The 20,845-nt window shown below is 54.3% G+C and overlaps 1 pseudogene; it reads left to right on the top strand.

The window, feature by feature from the left end:
• The first annotated feature begins 405 nt into the window (after positions 1-405).
• On the top strand, positions 406-20,745 carry LOC129709958 (myotubularin-related protein 9-like; annotated as a pseudogene).
• The last annotated feature ends 100 nt before the right edge of the window (positions 20,746-20,845 follow it).

The following is a 20,845-nucleotide window of genomic DNA, read 5'->3' as shown; positions in this document are numbered from 1 at the left end:
CTGCATTTGGCCCATATCCCGTGCTGTCCAATATGAGTGTATGTGAATCAACAACAAAGGCCCACGACAGAGGGCGAGGTTTATTTCACTGGATTGTTGTAGATAGTGAACATAAAGAATGGTTTTCATTCCCATAGCGCCTTTCCCATCCTGGCCAGCACATCGCCACAGACCGTATGGTCAATAAAATACATTGAAATGTAAATGTATCAGCCTGTAGATGCTGGAACTGTAAAATAATAAAAACATACTGGAAACACTCAGCAGGTCGGGCAGCATCTGTGGGGTGAAAGATAGACACATGGAACTTTAGAAGCTGGTCATAGTGCTGGAGGGATACATCGGGTCGGGCAGCATCTGTGAGGGGGTGGACAGAAACTCTCTCTTCACCCTCGCCTTCTCTCGCCAGTATCCATGATCACCGGCCCGGCTTTATCCCGCCAACACTTCTCTTTTCCATCGTTCTGCCCCCATGAGTCTGTCCGTTCCCCACAGACGCTGCCTGAGCCGCTGTGTTCCTCCAGCACGTTGTGTATCTGCCCAGCCAAATGTTCTCTGCAAGCCTTGCTTGCCTCTGCCGTGCAGCAGGCGCTGTTGTGTCCGGGCGTGGGCGGGGAGGAGCGGGGCAGCGTTGTCTCTCTGTGCCGGCTCTCTGACGCTAATTGATGTCACGGGCAGCAGTGTTACGTCGCCGCGTCGGAGCTCGGAGCCCGGACTGGGGTGTACCCGGTTAGCGCCCGCTTTACGCCCGGTCAGTGCCCGGTCAGTGCCCGGTCAGTGCCCGGACAACGCCCGATTAGCGCCCGGACAACGCCCGATTAGCGCGCACATGGAGTTCGCGGAGCTGATCAAGACGTGGAGAGTTGACGGGGTGATATTACGGCGGCCGCTGGCGGGACCGGTGAAGGGAACTCTGTGTGTCAGTAGCCACCATCTACTGCTGTCCTCCCGCGCCGGACACACCGAGGAGCTTTGGCTTCTGATCAGAAACATCGATGCCATCGACAAGAGGTTAGTGAGTTCGTTACAAACTTCTCCCAAAGTAAAACCCTCACTAGCTGCAACCCATCGCGGCCAGCATGACCGACAACACAAGTTACAGCGGGCCCACCGCCTCAGTTAAAGGATGCTCTTTTAGAAAGGAGGTGAGGAGGAACTTCTTTAGTCAGAGGGTAGTTAATCTGTGGAACTCATCGCCACAGAGGGCTGTGGAGGCCACGTCAGTGGATATTTTTAAGGCAGAGATAGACACATTCATGATTGTAGCGGGTGTCAGGGGTTATGGGGAGAAGGCAGGAGAATGGGGTTAGGAGGCAGAGATCAGCCATGATTGCAGACGCAAAATGCTGGAGTAACTCAGCTGGACAGGCAGCATCTAACCCATTCCTTCTCCCCAGAGGCGTTGCCTGTCCCGCTGAGTTACTGCAGCATTTTGTGTCTACCTTCAGCCATGGCTAGTAGACTCGATGGGCCAAATGGCCTAATTCTACTCCTATAACTTGTGAACACGTGAGCCTCCTTTCAGAACTAAAGTTGAGATAAAGATGGGGCAGGCAGCATGGCCACAGTTATCTGACATTGTCAGTGGAGAGGAAATACATCATCTCTCGCTTCCTAAACAGCCCAGACTGGCTGTGCAAACATCACAGTTGTTTAACCGTTTATGCACCGGACTTGTAAACGCCCGGGGGGGGGGGGGGGGTGACCGTAGCGGGAATGTTGCTGTGGCATTCTGCACAGCTGGATGCTAGCCCGAGCCGGGAACAGCTGCCAGGCATCCAGATGTCGAGCTGAATCTCTGGGGCAGTTTACCTGTGAAATGTGAGCCCACTCTACTGACAAACACATCTCCCTGTCACCATGGTTCCAACGTATAATCTCTTGTCCTTACCTGAACAGGTGAGCGCTCAGTGATTTACCGCATTACTGCCGGTGTAGGCGGCACGGTGGCGCAGCGATAAAGTTGCTGCCTCACAGCGCCAGAGACCCGGGTTCAATCCTGTCTGCACGGAGTTTGTACGTTCTCCCATGGCCTGCGTGGGTTTTCTCCGGGTGCTCCGGTTTCCAGCAAAGGCGAACAGGTTTGTAGGTTAATTGGCTTGGTATAAAATGTAAAATTGCCCCTAGTGCGTGTAGGAGAGTGTTAGTGTGTACGGGGATCGCTGGTCGAGGCGAACCAGGTGGGGCGAAGGCCTACAAAAAAACCGGTACGTCTTTGTGATCATGGGGAACCAGGATATGGCGGACCAATTGAATAACTACTTTGGTTCCGTCTTCACTAAGGAAGACATAAATGATCTGCCGGAAATAGCAGGGGACCGCGGGTCAAAGGAGGTGGAGGAATTGAGTGAAATCCAGGTTAGTCGGGAAGTGGTGTTGGGTAAATTGAATGGATTAAAGGCCGATAAATCCCCAGGGCCAGATAGGCTGCATCCCAGAGTACTTAAGGAAGTAGCTCCAGAAATAGTGGATGCATTAGTAATAATCTTTCAAAACTCCTTAGATTCTGGAATAGTTCCAGAGGATTGGCGGGTAGCAAACATAACCCCACTTTTTAAGAAGGGAGGGAGAGAGAAAACAGGGAATTACAGACCAGTTAGCCTAACATCGGTAGTGGGGAAACTGCTAGAGTCAGTTATTAAAGATGGGATAGCAGCACATTTAGAAAGTGGTGAAATCATTGGACAAAGTCAGCATGGATTTACGAAAGGTAAATCATGTCTGACGAATCTTATAGAATTTTTCGAGGATGTAACTAGTAGCGTGGACAGGGGAGAACCAGTGGATGTGGTGTATCTGGACTTCCAGAAGGCTTTCGACAAGGTCCCACATAAGAGATTAGTATACAAACTTAAAGCACATGGCATTGGGGGTTCAGTATTGATGTGGATAGAGAACTGGCTGGCAAACAGGAAGCAAAGAGTAGGAGTAAACGGGTCCTTTTCACAATGGCAGGCAGTGACTAGTGGGGTACCGCAAGGCTCAGTACTGGGACCCCAGCTATTTACAATATATATTAATGATCTGGATGAGGGAATTGAAGGCAATATCTCCAAGTTTGCGGATGACACTAAGCTGGGGGGCAGTGTTAGGTGTGAGGAGGATGCTAGGAGACTGCAAGGTGACTTGGATAGGCTGGGTGAGTGGGCAAATGTTTGGCAGATGCAGTTTAATGTGGATAAATGTGAGGTTATCCATTTTGGTGGCAAAAACGGGAAAGCAGATTATTATCTAAACGGTGGCCGATTGGGAAAGGGGGAGATGCAGCAAGACCTGGGTGTCATGGTACACCAGTCATTGAAGGTAGGCATGCAGGTGCAGCAGGCAGTAAAGAAAGCGAATGGCATGTTGGCTTTCATAGCAAGAGGATTTGAGTATAGGAGCAGGGAGGTTCTACTGCAGTTGTATAGGGTCTTGGTGAGACCACACCTGGAGTATTGCGTGCAGTTTTGGTCTCCAAATCTGAGGAAGGACATTATTGCCATAGAGGGAGTGCAGAGAAGGTTCACCAGACTGATTCCTGGGATGTCAGGACTGTCTTATGAAGAAAGACTGGATAGCCTTGGTTTATACTCTCTAGAGTTTAGGAGATTGAGAGGTGATCTTATAGAAACTTACAAAATTCTTAAGGGGTTGGACAGGCTAGATGCAGGAAGATTGTTCCCGATGTTAGGGAAGGCCAGGACAAGTGGTCACAGCTTAAGGATAAGGGGGAAATCCTTAAACCGAGATGAGAAGAACTTTTTTCACACAGAGAGTGGTGAATCTCTGGAACTCTCTGCCACAGAGGGTAGTTGAGGCCAGTTCATTGGCTATATTTAAGAGGGAGTTAGATGTGGCCCTTGTGGCTAAGGGGATCAGAGGGTATGGAGAGAAGGCAGGTACAGGATACTGAGTTGGATGATCAGCCATGATCATATTGAGTGGCGGTGCAGGCTCGAAGGGCCGAATGGCCTACTCCTGCACCTAATTTCTATGTTTCTATGTGATGTGGGAGAAAACCCACGCCGGTCGCGGGGAGAACGTACAAAGTCCGTATAGACATCACCCGCGCGGTCAGGATTGAACCCGGGTCTCTGGCGCTGTGAGGCAGCAACTCTACCGCTGCACTATCAGGCCATGGACAGATGATGGGCCTCAACCCGAAACGTCACCTATCCATGTTCTCCACACAGATGCTGCCTGACCCGAATTACACCAGCACTCTGTGAAACGTCACCTATCCATACAGATGCCTGACCCGCACTCTGTGTGCATCTTCGGGCTTCACGCTCAGTGCCCTCTCCCCGGGAGCTCAGGCCGAGCTGGCGAGGAGCGGCCTCGCTGTAGTAGCTTCAGGAAACGCTCTGATTTCACCTACCCCCCCTTCCACATTCCTCATCTGTGCAGCTTGGAGCGTGTAAGAGCAGGGGCCCTGGCTGTCGGGGAGAGGGGGTGGAGAGAGCGCTGGTTAATCCCGTGTTAGACAGAGGCAGGCAACGTGTTTACTCTCAGGGTCAGAAGGATTTGAAACTTCCCCTCTCTGTCTCTCGCAAGTCGTTAGAAGCAGAAACACTGAATGTGTTAAAGGTGAAAGGTGAGATTGTCCACAAGGCGATGAGGAGTTCATAGGTCATGGGAACAGAATTAGGCCATTCAGCCCATCAAGTCTACTCCACCATTCAATCATGGCTGATCTATCTCTCCCTCCTAACCCCATCTCCTGCCTTCTCCCCAGAACCCCTGACACGCGTATTAATCTGTCAATCTCCTCTTAAAATGTTCCAAATGACTTGGCCTCCACAGCCGTCCGTGGCGATAAATTCCACAAATTCACCACCCTCTGACTAAAGAAATTCCTCCTCACCTCCTTTCTGAAAGCACATCCTTTTATTCTGAGGCCTCTGGTCCTGGACTCTCCCAGTTAGGGTCAGAGTCATTCAGCACAGAAACAGGCCCTCGGCCAGCTCGCCCACACCGGCCAACATGTCCCAGCTGCACAAGTCCCACCTGCCTGCGCTTGGTCCATATCCCTCCAAACCTGTCCTATCCATGTACCTGTACAACTGTTTCTTAAACGTTGGGATAGTCCCAGCCTCAACTACCTCCTCTGGCAGCTTGTTCCATACCCCTTGGAATCCTATACATTCTTTTCCCCTTCACCTTGAACCTATATCCTCTGGTCCTCGATTCCCCAACTCTGGGCTACTGGATCTATTCCTCCCATGATATTTCTTCTTTCACTCTGGAGACCCGGTACAGGATGTGGCAGAGTGGCTGCCCTTGTCAGTGTAGCGACCATTTGTTGACAGGCCCTGTGACTGGCACTTCCTGTTTCAGCAGATCACCAAGTGGCTGTGGGGGAACTGAAACACTTTCACATTTCCCCGGTCACTCAGTTAAAGTGACGCAAGTCCTCACCACTATCCGCATTTCGTGCAAAATATTCATGTACAATGAAACTTACAGAAGAGTGAAAGGCCTGGGTAGAGTGGATGTGGAGAGGATGTTTCCACTGGTTGGAGAGTCTAGGACCAGAGGTCACAGCCTCAGATTAAAAGGGCGCTCTTTTAGAAAGGAGGAACTTCTTTAGTCAGAGGGTGGTGAATCTGTGGAACTCATTGCCACAGGGGCCGTGGAGGCCAAGTCAGTGGATATTTTTAGGGCAGAGATAGATAGATTCTTGATTAGAACGGGTGTCAATGGTTATGGGGAGAAGGCAGGAAAATTGGATTAGGAGGCAGGGATCAGCCACGATTGAATGGTGGAGTGCTGGATGGGCCGAATGGCCTAAATCTGCTCTTATAACGTGAACTTGTGAACAATATTTGCCAATGCACCATCTCCTGAGATACGTGTGTGTTGGATTATTATCGCCGCTTGTACCCATATACAGTGTTTGCTGCTCTCTAGTGAAACCATGTACACACAAGTACACAAGGGAGGGGCAACGAGAAAAACACCATAGGGTGGGATATGGTGTTACAGCGTTATAGTGTTAGTTACAGATTCCTCGTCACCCAGAGGCTGGTCTTTATCTGTAACCAGCTGCCAAAGGAAGCTTTGACATTAGGACAGATATATGGATAGGAAGGGGTGAGAGATATTTGCCCAGTGGAGGTGGGGACTAGTCTTGAACTTATGGGAGGGCTGTTCGTTACTGTGATACAGTGTGGAAGATGCTATTCAAAGGTCAGATGACAGGAGCAGAATTAGGTCATTGGGAGATGATGGGAGGGGGGGGGGGAGATGGGGGGTGGTAGATGGTGGGGGGGGGGGGGGGGGGGGGTAGATGGAGGGGGTTATTTCCATGCGTTTTGTTGCTTTCAAATGATTTTAGTGATTACGTTTAAAGTTGTGAAGCAGTGTTGACAATATTTGTTATTCTTTGACAGGTCCCGTGTGTCAGTGACAGTTACTTCCGCCCGGGACCCTCACACTGACCCCCCCCCTCCCCTCCCCACCGCCCCCCCCCCCCCCCTCCACCCCCACCCCCACTCCTCCAGGCACCCTCCCCCCCCCCTCCCCACCCCTGCCCCTCCCAACACCAAATGACCACACTCTCACCACCCCACCCCAGAGGCCCGGATTGACATCCCCCGAGGATTTGTCTTCAATGCTGCCCCTCCCCTCTGCTCCCCCACCCACTCCACTCCCCCCCCCCCCACCCTTCCTTACACCCCCCACGCCCCCCCTGCCCAGGATGTCACCGTTGCCCTCCTGCCTGCCCCAACACATGTCCCCGCTGTAACACCCCAGGGTTTCCTAAACACCTGACACTAACTGTGGATGATGATTTGTGTCTAACCTCCAGTAATCACGTTGACGTTGTGACATACCCGTGCGGGAGGCGCGGCGTGTGTTGAACGTCGCTCTGTGACCCCCACACTAACCCAGAGCCGCCTCTCTGTCTCCATTTGTTTTTAACCAGCGTTGAGAACCTGTGCCGATATCCAAACACCGAGTGAGTAACTGAGCCGTCGAGGACAGGTCTGCTATTGCATCACTGCCTGGTCTCAAGCTTTGCTGCAAGCCTGCACTCCCTCCCCTTGGACAACTGGACACTACCAAAGCTTTGGACACACGAGGAACTGCAGATGCTGGAATCTGGAACAAAACACAAAGTGCTGGAGGAAGATAAGATACCAAGTGCTGGAGTAACTCAGCGGGTCAGGCAGTATCTGTGGAGAAAAGGAATGGGTGGCGTTTCTGGTCCAGACCCTTCATCAGACTGGTCAGACTGGTTCATCAGCCAGACTGAAGAAGGGTCTCGACCTGAAACGTCACCTATTCCTTTTCTCCACAGATGCTGCCTGACCCGCTGAGTTACTCCAGCACTCTGTGTGTCTTTGGTGTAAACCAGCACCTGCAGTTCCTTCCGTCACAAAGTGCTGGAGGAATTAGACGGGTCAGGCAGCGTCTGTGGAGGGCAGGGACGAGTCTGTCCGTTGCGTCCACTCTCGATGCTCTGGCCCTGACTGTTCCCCAGTTGTCCAACTCCCCCCCCACTCTGCACAGCTTGGTTGAAGAATTGTCCCAGCCTCTACTGGAGTGACGTTGCCAAGCATTGCCTGTGCTTCTTCCTATCTGTGGTCAGCTGTGACTGGACTGTGTAGACCACTGTAACAGGGACCATTCGGCCCTCTAGCCCCTGCTGTTATCCTTCCATCGTCCATCGCTCCCATTAGGCCATAGGTTCGAGCAACAGAATTAGGCCATTCGGCCCATCAAGTCAACTCCGCCATTCAATCATGGCTGATCTATCTCTCCCTCTTGACCCCATTCTCCTGCCTTCTCCCCATAACCCCTGACACACGTTCTAATCAAGAATCTGTCAATCTCGCCTTAAAAACTACCCATTGACTTGGCCTTCACGCCATCTGTGGCAGTGAATTGGCACTGTGAATTTGGGTTTGTGGGGCTGGTGTTGAGGAAGGGAACATACAGGTGACGGGGACCCAGCACATCCTCCATCTCCCTCCTCATCCACGGGCTCATGGCCTTGGTTCCTGCACGGTGCCTGAAACTTGGCGTCAATGTCACCTTGCAATCTCAATGTTGCCATTACGTACATCACTCAAAATCCCCCATGTAATGAATTTGTAAACACCAAGCCTGCAAGATGAACCCCCTCTGTGGAAGCTCATACCATCCAATCATTTAATCTTCATTACATCAAGTCTCATGTTGTGGATTCTCCATCTTCAACACCAGACTCCTGAAGAACAGTCTCGACCTGAAACGTCACCTATCCATGTTCTCCACAGATGCTGCCTGACCCCGCTGAGTTACTCCAGCACTCTGTGAAACGTCACCTATCCATGTTCTCCACAGATGTTGCCTGACCCGCTGAGTTATGGTGCAGCAGCATCTATGGAGCTAAGGAAATAGGCAACTTTTCGGGCCGAAATCCTTCTGGAAATGGGCAACGTTTCGGGCCGAAACCCTAATGGGTTTCGGCCCGAAACGTTGCCTATTTCCTTAGCTCCATAGATGCTGCCTGACCCGCTGAGTTACTCCAGCACTCCGTGAAACGTCACGTATCCATGTTCTCCACAGATGCTGCCTGACCCGCTGAGTTACTCCAGCACTCTGTGAAACGTCACCTATCCATGTTCTCCACAGATGCTTCCTGACCCACTGAGTTACTCCAGCACTCTGTGTCTGTCTTCACTGCACTGTAGATAATGTCGAGCGTCACGCTTCGTGAAACTGCTTCAGCCCTCGTCTGCCTGATGTCTGCGTGTTCCTGTGACTGTTGTGTTTAATGCAGGAGGGTGAGGAGAGGGATGAGCTGGAACCAATTTTATAATCTGTTCATCGTCTCGGAGCTTTTAATGTTACAAGCAATAAACTGTATTTCCTTCTAAGCATTAAATGTCTCGAAAAAGCTGAACTTTGTGCGTCACAGAATTCAAACTTAGAATTGTTTCTGTTTCCATGTCAAGAGTCAAGAGTGTTTGATTGTCAAGTGTCCCAGATTGAACAATGACATTCTTACTTGTAGCAGCATTACAGAATATGTAAACATAACACGATTTGACCAACGTGAGAGAAAAATAAATGTTTGTATATATATGTAGTCACATAGATTTATATATACATTTATATATATACACACACACTCAAAAAACAAATAATAATAGTGCAAAATAATAATATTTATAGTCTATTGTAGTTCAGAGCTGACATCTTATGACAGAGCTTATATGTGACAATGTCAAGGATTTGTGGCCATTGTTCCCCATCTTCTCAATGTCTTCTCTTCTCTTCTCCAGATTTACAGGGTCTACAGGGACGATCACTATCAAATGTAAAGACTTCTGTATCTGGCACCTGGAGATACCTGGTATGGACGAGTGCCTGAACATTGCTAGTTCCATTGAGGTATTCAATGTTGAATGGATGCTCAGGTCCTACACTCATCGCAAACCCAACCCCCACCCCACACACGGGGGGAAGGGGGGGATGGGAGAGGTTGGGGTGGGGAGACTCGGGATCTGGTCACTGCATTTCTCACAGTAGTGGAGGGAGCCAGGCGGAGATGTGCGGTGCTGGCTCGAAGGGCCGAATGGCCTCCTCCTGCACCTATTTTCCATGTGCTGACCCATAGTTCCCTCATACTCTGGGCTGACAAAGCTGCTACAGGGAACTGTGTATCTGTCGCTAGTTCCTGGTTCCAAGGGTCAAGCATTATTAACGTGCTGCTTGTAACACCCATCCTTCCTGTTATTCATTGTCACAACTGGGCCCCATAATTGGAGGCCAGTCACAGTGCCGCAGGGGTAGAGTTGCTGCCTGACAGCGCTTGCAGCACCGGAGACTCGACTATGGGCGCTGTCTGTACAGAGTTTGTACGTTCACCCCATGATCACATGGGCTTCCTCCCACACGCCAGGTTTGTAGGGTGTGTAGGATAGTGTCAGTGTGCGGGGATCGCTGGTTGGCCAAAGGGCCTGTTTCCGTGCTGTATCTCTAAACTAAAAAGAACACACAGAGCAGATCCCAGGGGCTGCCAGACACAGGGAAGGGAAGGCACTTCTGAAAAGTAAGTAGAATAAATGAGATGATTTTCCAAAGATGATTTAGGAATCATTGTTCCAAGGCAGAGAGGCAATGGTGAAGGAGGTAGGTGGGTGGGTGGGTTTGGTGGATGGGTGGATGGGCAGCCAACGTGCATGTTCTATGTGCAGAGGAAGTTGGGAAATAAGTTGCTGAAGACTTTCTCTGAGTTCCGCTTCACAGGAGATGGCAGGGTTGGGGTGGGGCAGCTGTGAGGAAAGATTGTGCACATTGGCCCATTACAGGAAGGATGTGGAGACAGACGTCTAACACAATGCAAGATACATCGTCAACTGCAACTCATCTCACCGCTCGCCCTGTCCATCAATGTGTAACCGCTTGTGTCCCTGGTGCAGGTGTGTCCCTGGTGCAGGTGTGTCCCTGCTGCAGGTGTGTCCCTGGTGCAGGTTTGGGGGGACATCTTTGCCACAACTGTATCCCATAGACATACAGGTTTGGTGTAATTGTAGATTGGCCAAAGTGTGCTGGATAGAGCTGGTCAGTACGGACTCGCTGGGCCGAAGGGCCTGTTTCCATGCTGTAGCTCTAAACTAAACTAAAGTGCCCTGTGTTGTGGTTTGTGTTGCAGGCTCTGCTGTCACTGGAGTCCATCGCCCACACCTACCCCTTCTTCTATCGCCCAAAGCTGCTGCGGCTGCAGGAAGGCTGGGACCTGTGCAGCCCTGAGGACCACTACGCCCAACTCTCCGCCCACGTTAGTGTATCACTCAACCTCCAAATAAACCCACCTACCCACACCTCCACATACCCACACCTCCACATACCCACGCCTCCACATACCCACCCTCCGCATACCCCCCCTCCACTCATACCCACACCTCCACATACCCACACCTCCACATACCCACACCTCCACTCATACCCACACCTCCACATACCCACACCTCCACATACCCCAACCTCCACATACCCACACCTCCACTCATACCCACACCCTCCACATACCCACACCTCCACACACCCACACCTCCACTCATACCCACACCTCCACATACCCACACCTCCACATACCCACGCCTCCACACACCCACACCTCCACTCATACCCACACCTCCACTCATACCCACCCTCCACATACCCACACCTCCACATACCCACGCCTCCACTCATACCACGCCGCCCCTCCACATACCCACCCCTCCACCTACCCACACCTCCACTCATATCCACACCTCCACCTACCCACGCCTCCACATACCCACACCTCCACATATACCCACACCTCCACATATCCACATACCCACACCTCCACATACCCACACACTCCACATACCCACACCTCCACATACACATACCCACACCTCCACCTACCCACACCTCCACCTACCCACGCCTCCACATACCCACACCTCCACTCATATCCACACCCTCCACATACCCACGCCTCCACATACCCACACCTCCACTCATATCCACCCTCCACATATCCACACCTCCACATACCCACACCTCCACATACCCACACCCTCCACATACCCACACCTCCACATACCCACGCCTCCACATACCCACCCTCCACATACCCACACCTCCACATATCCACACCTCCACATACCCACACCTCCACATCCCACCCCCACACCTCCACATATCCACACCTCCACATACCCACACCTCCACATACCCACACCTCCACTCATACCCACACCTCCACACCCCCACACCTCCACATACCCACACCTCCACATATCCACACCTCCACATACCCACACCTCCACATATCCACACCTCCACATACCCACACCTCCACATACCCACACCTCCACTCATACCCACACCTCCACATACCCACACCTCCACCTACCCACACCTCCACTCATATCCACACCTCCACCTACCCACGCCTCCACATACCCACACCTCCACTCATATCCACACCTCCACATATCCACACCTCCACATACCCACGCCTCCACATACCCACCCTCCACATACCCACGCCTCCACATACCCACACCTCCACATACCCACCCTCCACATACCCACACCTCCACATACCCACGCCTCCACTCATACCCACGCCTCCACTTATACCCACACCTCTGCAAGACAGGGGAGAAATGTGAAACTGGCCTTGGATAGAGTGGATGTGGAGAGGATGTTTCCACTAGTGGGAGAGTCTAGGACCAGAGGCCACAGCCTCAGAATTAAAGGCCCTTCCTTTAGAAAGGAGATGAGGAGGAATTTCTTTAGTCAGAGGGTGGTGAATCAGTGGAATTCATTGTCACAGACGGCTGTGGAGGCCAAGTCAATGGGTATTTATTATGGCAGAGATAGATAGATTCTTGATTAGTGCGTGTGTCAGAGGTTATGGGGAGAAGGCAGGAGAATGGGGTTGAGAGGGAGAGATAGATCAGCCATGATTGAATGGTGGAGTAGACTTGAACGAAATAAGAATTTGCAAGATATTTGAGCAGATATACGGACTGGAAGGGTTTAGATGTCTGTTGGGCAACGCAGGCAAATGGGACTAGGGTAGAGGATTCTAAAACTAGAGGGCACGGGATTAAGGTGAGAGGGGAGAGATTGGAGAGGGACTACAGGGGTAACTTTTTCACTCAGAGGGTGGTCCATATGTGGAACGAGCTGTTAGAGGTAGCTATAGAAGTGGGTACAATTACAAGGCGTTTGGACAGATATATGGACAGGAAGGGTTTGTAGGGATAGGGGCATGATGCAGGGAGGTGGGGCTTGCCCAGAATGCAAACTAATTTGCTGTTTGGTATTTAATTAGCTGTCATTTCTTTCCTCGTGTAGACGGACAGATGGAGGCTCAGTTACGTGAACAAGGACTTCAGTGTCTGCACGAGTTACCCCGCTGCCTCGATAGTCCCCAGGACCAGCAACGATGCCGTGTTGAGGATTGCCGCCACCTTTAGGCACGGTGGCCGTTTCCCGGTGCTGTGTTACTGGCACCAGAGGACCCGCATGGTGAGACCCCACCCCCCCCACACCCACCCACATCATGCCCAACCCAGCAGCGCCAGGCAAGTGTGGTGTGGGGCAGCCTGTGCAACCACCGCCACACAGCTCCACAGGCCCAGGCTCAATCCTCACCTCGGATGCTGTCTGTGTGGAGTTTGCACGTTCCCCGGTGACCATGTTGGGGGTGGGGTATGTGGGGGTTGTGGGGTGGGTGGGGCTGTGTGGGGGTGTGGAGGGTGGGGTTGTGGGGGCTATGGGGGGTGTGGGGCTGTGTGGGGGTGTGGAGGGGGTGGGGTTGTGGGGGCTATGGGGTGTGGGGGGCTGTGTGGGGTGTGTGTGGGGGTGGGGGTTGGGGTGGGGTTGTGGGGTGGGTGGGGCTGTGTGGGGGTGGGGTTGGGGGGGTTGTGGGGTGTTTGGGGCTGTGTGGGGGGTTGGGGTGTGTGGTGGGGTTGGGGGGATGGGGTTGGGGGTTGTGGGTGTGTGTGGGGCTGTGTGGGGGGTGGGTGTGTGGGGGGGATGGGGTTGGGGGTGGGGTGTGGGGGTGGGGGGTTGGGGGGGGTGGGGTTGGGGGTGGGGTTGGGGGGGGGGTGTGGGGTGGTGTGTGGGGGGGATGTGGTGAGTGTGGGGGGGGTGGGTTGGGGGTGGGGGGGTGTGTGCGGTGGCGTGTGCATCTGACCCCCGCCTCTGTCCTGCAGGTGATTGTCAGGAGCAGCCAGCCACTGACGGGTGTGAATGGGAGGAGGTGCGTGGAAGATGAGGGGGGTTCTTGCGGCTGCCCTCCGGCCCGGGGAAGTGGGGTTCATCATCGACACCCGCTCTCTACCGGCCAGGGTCAGGGGCGGGGGCCTGGAGAACAAAGCACACGACCTCAACTGGAGAAAAGCTGCACAGACCCAGGGAGAGGTGAGGGGGATCGGGGGGGAAATTGTACATGGTCCCCCAGTGTGTGTGAGGATTGCCGGTGGGGGGTGGGGGTGGGGGGGGGGGTGGGGGTGGGGGTGGGGGTGGGGTTGGGTGTGGGTGGGGATTGCCGGTGGGGGTGGGTGGGGTGGGGGTGGGGGTGGGGGTGGGGGTGGGGGGTGGGGTTGGGGTGGGTGGGGGTGAGGGGTGGGGGTGGGGTGGGGGGTGGGGGGTGGGTGTGGGTGGGGGATTGCCGGTGGGGGGTGGGGGTGGGGTGGGGGGGGGGGGGTGGGGTGTGGGGGGGGGGTGGGTGGGGATTGCCGGTGGGGGTGGGGGTGGGGTGGGGGTGGGGGGTGGGTGTGGGGTGGGTGGGGGTTGGGTGTGGGTGGGGATTGCCGGTGGGGGGGGGGGTGGGGGGGGGTTGGGGTGGGGTGTGGGGGGGGGGGGGGGGGGGGGTGGGGGGGGGGTGGGGTGGGGGTGGGGATTGGCCGGTGGGGGTGGGGGGGGGGGTGGTCGCGTGTAGAAGGGGCCTGTTCCGTGTGGGTATCTCACTGTAATGTTGTTATACAGGGTGGGGGGGGCGGGTGGGGGTGGGGGTGGGGGTGGGGGTGTGGGGGTTGCCGGGTGGGGGTGGGGGTGGGGGTGGGGGGGGGGTGGGGTGGGGGATTGCGGTGGGGGTGGGGGTGGGGGTGGGGGTGGGGGTGGGGATTGCCGGTGGGGGTGGGGGTGGGGGTGGGGATTGCCGGTGGGGGGTGGGGGTGGGGGTGGGGATTGGGATTGGGGGTGGGGGTGGGGTGGGGGTGGGGGTGGGGTGGGTGTGGGGTGGGGGGGGGGTGGGGTGGTTGCGTGTACAAGGGCCTGTTTCCGTGCTGTATCTCACTGTAATGTTGTACAGGGGGCGGGGGCTGCAGGAGAGCCTGGTGAAGCTGCTCGATGCCTGTAATGACCCGTCCACCAGTGTCGACCGCTGGCTCAGCAAACTGGAGGCGTGTCGCTGGCTGGAGCATGTGAAGACCCTGCTCACCACCGCCTGCCTGGTGGCACAGTGTGTGGACAGGTGGGGTACACTGTGTGTACGCTGGGGGGGAATAGAGGGGGTGCAGGGGGGAGATGGGGGGTGCAGGGGAGAGAGGGGGGTGCAGGGGAGAGGGGGTTCAGGGGAGAGAGGGGTTCAGGGGAGAGGGGGTGCAGGGGAGAGGGGGTGCAGGGGAGAGAGGGGGTGCAGGGGGGAGAGGGGGGGGGTGCAGGGGAGAGAGGGGGTGCAGGGGACTCAGCACCGTCCCCTTCCCTCCATGCAGTGTGTGGATAGGTGGGGTACGCTGCGGGCACGGGAGGTGCTGGGTGCTGATGGGTGCTGTAGTGATGGGTGCTGATGGGTGCTGTAGTGTGTGGGTGCTGTAGTGATGGGTGCTGTAGTGATGGGTGTGATGGGTGCTGTAGTGTGGGTGCTGTAGTGATGGGTGCTGATGGGTGCTGTAGTGATGGGTGCTGTAGTGATGGGTGGTGTAGTGCTGGGGTGCTGTAGTGATGGGTGCTGTAGTGCTGGGTGCTGGGGTGATGGGTGGGTGATGGGTGCTGTAGTGATGGGTGCTGGGGGGAGATGGGTGCTGTAGTGGTGGGTGCTGATGGGTGCTGATGGGTGCTGTGTGTGCAGGGAGGAGGGGTCGGTGCTGGTCCAGGGGTCAGAGGGCAGGGACGCCACTCTACAGGTCACCTCATTGGCCCAGGTCATCCTGGACCCAGGGACTGACGGACGGTGCTGGGCTTCCAGTCGTGCGGGAGCGGGAGTGGCTGCAGGTACTTGAGTGGGTGCTGTAGTGACCGGACCGACCGCGGGGACCACGGGGGGATGGGGGGGGGGTGTGGGGGGGGGGGGTGTGGGGGTGGGGTGTAGGGATGGGGGTGGGATTGGGGTGGGGGGGGGTTGGGGGTGGGGGTGGGTGATGGGGGTGGGGATGGGGTGGGGATGGGGGGGGGGGTGGGGTGGGGGTGGGGATGGGGGTGGGGATGGGGTGGGTGATGGGGGTGGGGGTGGGGTTTTGGGGGTGGGGGTGGGGATGGGGGGGGGTGGGGATGGGGTTGGGGATGGGGGGTGGGGGTGGGGTTGGGGGTGGGGGGGGGCTGGGGTGGGGGTGGGGGTGAGGGTTGGGGATAGGGTTTGGGGCAGGCGGGGGGGGTGGGGGTGGGGGTGGGGGTGGGGGAGGGGGTGGGGTGGGGGGGGGGGGGTGGGGATGGGGGTGGGGGTGGGGGGTGGGGGTGGGGTGGGGTGGGGATGGGGGGTGGGGTTGGGGGTGGGGAGGGGGGGTGGTGGATGGGGGTGGGGATGGGGGTGGGGGGTGGGGGGGGGGGTTGGGTGGGGGGGGGGGGATGGGGGTGGGGGTGGGGGGGGGGGGTGGGGGATGGGGGTGGGGATGGGGGTGGGGATGGGGGTGGGGTGGGGGTGGGGTGGGGGTGGGGATGGGGGGGGATGGGGGTGGGGGGTGGGGGTGGGGATGGGGGTGGGGGTGAGGTGGGGATGGGGGGGGGGGGGGGTGGGGGTGAGGTTGGGGATGGGGGGTGGGGTGGGGTTGGGGGATGGGGGTTGGGGGTGGGGTTGGGGGTGGGGGTGTGGGGCGGTGTGAGGGTGTAGTGCACGTGGTGTACCTGTCTCTCCCCCCCCACCCCAAGGCTGGCCACCCGTTCTCTGCCCGCTGTGCTGCGTCCGCCTACTCCCACGCGCGGCCCGGCGCCGAGTCGCCCGTCTTCCTGCTCTTCCTGGACGGATGTTGGCAGATTTGCCGCCAGTTCCCGCGATGTTTCCAGTTCCAGCCGCACTTCCTGGTCACCCTATTCCAGCACGCGTACGCCTCGTGTTGTGGCACCTTCCTGGGCAACGACCCTGCACAAAGGTGGGGACCGTGTACTGTGTAAACATAGAAACATAGACAATAGGTGCAGGAGTAGAGGCCGTTCGGCCCTTCGAGCCTACACCGCCATTCAATATGATCATGGCTGATCATCCAACTCAATATCCTGTACCTGCCTTCTCTCCATACCCCCTGATCCCTTTAGCCACAAGGGCAACATCTAACTCCCTCTTAAATATAGCCAATGAACTGGCCTCAACTACCTTCTGTGGCTGTCCCATCTACACCAGTCCCACCTGCCTGCGTTTGGCCCATATCCCTCTAAACCTGTCCTATCCATGTACCCGTCTAATTATTTCTCAAACGTCGGGATATTCCCAGCCTCAACTACCTCCTCTGGCAGCTTGTTCCATACACCCACCACCCTTTGTGTGAAGAAGTTTCCCCTCAGATTCCTATTAAATCTTTTCCCCTTCACCTTAAACCTGTGTCCTCTGGTCTTCGATTCCCCTACTCTGGGCAAGAGACTTTGTGCATCTACCCGGTCTATTCCTCTCATGATTTTATACACCTCAATAAGATCACCCCTCATCCTCCTGCGCTCCAAGGAATAGAGACCCAGCCTACTCAACCTCTGCCGATAACTCGGAACCTCAAGTCCCCGTAAATCTTCTCGCAAATCCTCATCCTTGTAAATCTTCTCTGCAACCTTTCCAACTTAACATCTTTCCTGTAGCATGATGCAGAAACTAGGAAGAAAATATTCCAATTCAACATAAAATCACTTGTTGGGGTTGATTTAAAGGAGCAGTTTAAGTGGGACGTGGGGACATGGCGGGAATTCCTGAGCTCCAGCGTTGGTCGGGTTGATGAGTGGAGTCTCTTGCTCACTCCAGTACTAACTGTTCCCTTGTTGTTGGCAGGTTGATGCTGAAAGTGAAGGAGCGAACGATATCCTTATGGGCAAAGCTGAACAGCCCGTCAGAGCGTGAACAATATCTCAACCCACTCTACGAACCGAACAGCTTGGCCATCTGGCCATCGGTGGCTCCACAGAGTCTACAGCTTTGGCACGGTAGGTACTGGAGCCAGCAGAGGTTGCCAGATGTGTACAGCTAGAGAGCAGGGACCAGATGTTACACCTCGCCCTCTCAGATACAGTGAAGGATCCTACGGGGCTACTTCAAACACTTATTCCCCAGTTAATATCACCGAACATTATGCTAGATCTGTGGAGTATCTGTGGAGACTGAAGGAGGGTCTCAACACAAAGCCTTCACTGTCCATTCCCCCCACAGATGTTGTTTGACCCGCTGAGTTCCTCCAGCACTCTGAGCTCCAGATACCAACATCTGCAATCTCTGGTGTTACTCTTTGGTGCTGGTCTGTATAAACTGACCATTGGCCCGAGACTCCAGGGTGGGGGTGAGTCCAGGCAAAGAGAGAGTGAGCAGGAAGGGCCTTACTGTGCTGGAGAATTCAATATTCAAACTAGTCTGAGCTGCTGCTTTTCCAGTTGTTTGAGGAAGGGTCACGACCAAAACCTCAATAGGTGACGTTTCTGGGTCGGGAGCTGGATGGATGGGAGACACAAAATGCTGGAGTAACTCAGCAGGACAGCTAGCATCTCTGGAGAGAGGGAATGGGTGACATTTTGGGTCAAAGACTGAAGTCTGAAGAAGTCTCGACCCGAAACGTCACCTATTCCTTCTCTCCAGAGATGCTGCCTGTCCCGCTAAGTTACTCCAGCATTTTGCGTTTATGTTTGGTTTAAACCGGCATCTGCAGTTCCTTCCTCCACAAGTTGGGATGAGGGGATGGAGGAGACGGGTGGGATTGTCTTCCAGAAGGTTGATGGACTGCTGCGGCCCACACCTGTGTCTGGCAGTCACCGCTGCGCTTGTGTTTCCAGGTGTGTTCCTCAGGTGGAAACAATCAGCAGAGCACCAGGAGGAGGCCTGGGAGCAGGTGCAGCACCTGATGAGGAGAAAACCACCGGCAACAAACTCAGCAACGCCGGCGGCAGTGGAGGTGGACGAGAAGCCAGCGGTGCCCAGCGCTCCAGTGTCCGTCTAATGTCCACGATATACCTCCATGAAGGTCAGCACTGTCCCACAGGGTCACTGGGCCAAAGGTCGTCACTGACCATGGGCCTTACCCACACACCGGTCAAGGGAGGAGGAGGACGGATAAGGAACACGTTTCCATCTGAGGAAACTATTATTTTTGAATAAAGTTGAAAACATTATTGTTATTTAACTTGGTCTTCTGGCAAGAAATGTGATTAGAGTTGTGAACTCATACCGATTGTTAAACTATCCAGGTGTGGCCAGACCAGTACATCGTTTCCTTCATCGTGGAGGAGGGAGATGGTTGTAGGGATAAGTGAGATGGCCCAGTGCTGAGGCCACCAGATTCACTGTAGGGATATGTAAATGCTGCAATGCTCAGCGGCCGGGCAGCATCTGTGGGGAGAGAAGCTGAGACCACGTTCCCTTCTGGTGACATTCCTGAGGTCAGGCTTTTGATAATCCAATGGACAGTTAGATTTCTTTCCGAATGATTCTCTTTCGCTGTCAGTCCAAAGTTGGGAGCTTGTGTCGGAAGGAACTGCAGATGCTGGTTTCCACCGAAGATAAGACACAAAATGCTGGAGTAACTCAGGGGGGGCAGGCAGCATCTCTAGAGAAAAGGAATAGGTGGCGTTTTGGGCCGAGACCCTTCTTCAGAGTTTGTTGGTGGATAATTTCACCGCAGGCTGTAACTGTGAGGGAAACAGGTCAAGAGGGTCGGTAAGAATAAGGGGTCGGCCATTTAGGACGGAGATGAGGAGAAACGTTTTCACCCAGAGAGTTGTGAATCTGTGGGGAAAAATGGCGGAATGGGGGAATTATTGTGGATGATCAGCCATGATCATCTTGAATGGCGGTGCTGGCTAGAAGGGCCGAATGGCCAACTCCTGCACCTATTTTCTATGTAGCTCCCAACTATATCAAAGTGTAACCCTACTTCTCTTCACGTGAAGGAGAACTTGTGGATGGTTCCAGGTCTGCTGTTATAAACAGATATAAGTCATATTCCAGATTTACTCAGTTGTGTGAATTGAGTGTGAATCGCAAACCATTAAATGGTGAACATTCCCCAATCAATGCCACCCCCCCGACAGAGCAAGATCACTGACATCATGTCTATCTCAGTCCCATTCAGCCCATCAAGTTTACTCCACCATTAAATCATGGCTGAGGTATCTCTCCTTCCTAACCCCATGCTTATGCCTTCTTCCCATAACCTCTGACACAGTCATTTTGAATAATCACTGTCAAAGGTGAGGTGACTTTGAGGCGTGAATATTGAGATGCAGTGGTCATTTACTCTGGTCATTTCTGGCCACTGACCAGAACCTGCAATGTGACAGTCACACAACTGTGGGCTTACTCTGAATAATTATGGGAACTCTGAGGATGCATTCACCCCAGTCCTCTCCTCTACCTGATACTTGTTGATTCATATTTGACAAACTCCAAGAAGTGTTGAGTTCTAAACATTGACGTGTATCTCATTTAACTCATTTGTTAATTTTGCACATTTAATAAAGTATCAAAGCATATGTATTTATATAAAATGAAAACTTAAATAAAGTTTATTTGCATGCACAGACCTTTTGTAAATTGAATCTTTTAAAGTGACGTTATAGTGATAGTTTGCAGGGATTATCGCAATGTTTAACACACATTTGGACAGGTACATGGATAGGACAGGTTTAGAGGGATATGGGCCAAACGCAGGCAGGTGGGACCAGTGTCTTTGCAATGTGAGAGGAAACCGGAGCACCAGGCGAAAACTCACGTGGTCACGGGGAGAACGTGCAAACTCCGTACAGACAGCACCCGTAGTCAGGATGTAACCCGGGACTAGTGACGCAAGGCAGAAACTCTACCGCTGCGCAACCATGCCGCCCTAGACAATGACAACATTTCCCTTACGCTAATTCAGCAAAAATGCCGCCAGAGAGAAGGCAGGTACAGGATACCGAGTTGGATGATCAGCCGTGATCATATTGAATGGTGGTGCAGGCTCGAAGGGCCGAATGGCCTACTCCTGCACCTATTTTC

The sequence above is a fragment of the Leucoraja erinacea genome, chromosome 26 (assembly GCF_028641065.1).
Source record: "Leucoraja erinacea ecotype New England chromosome 26, Leri_hhj_1, whole genome shotgun sequence".
Taxonomy (NCBI): Eukaryota; Metazoa; Chordata; class Chondrichthyes; order Rajiformes; family Rajidae; genus Leucoraja; species Leucoraja erinaceus.
This window is presented reverse-complemented; position numbering and strand designations above follow the sequence as displayed.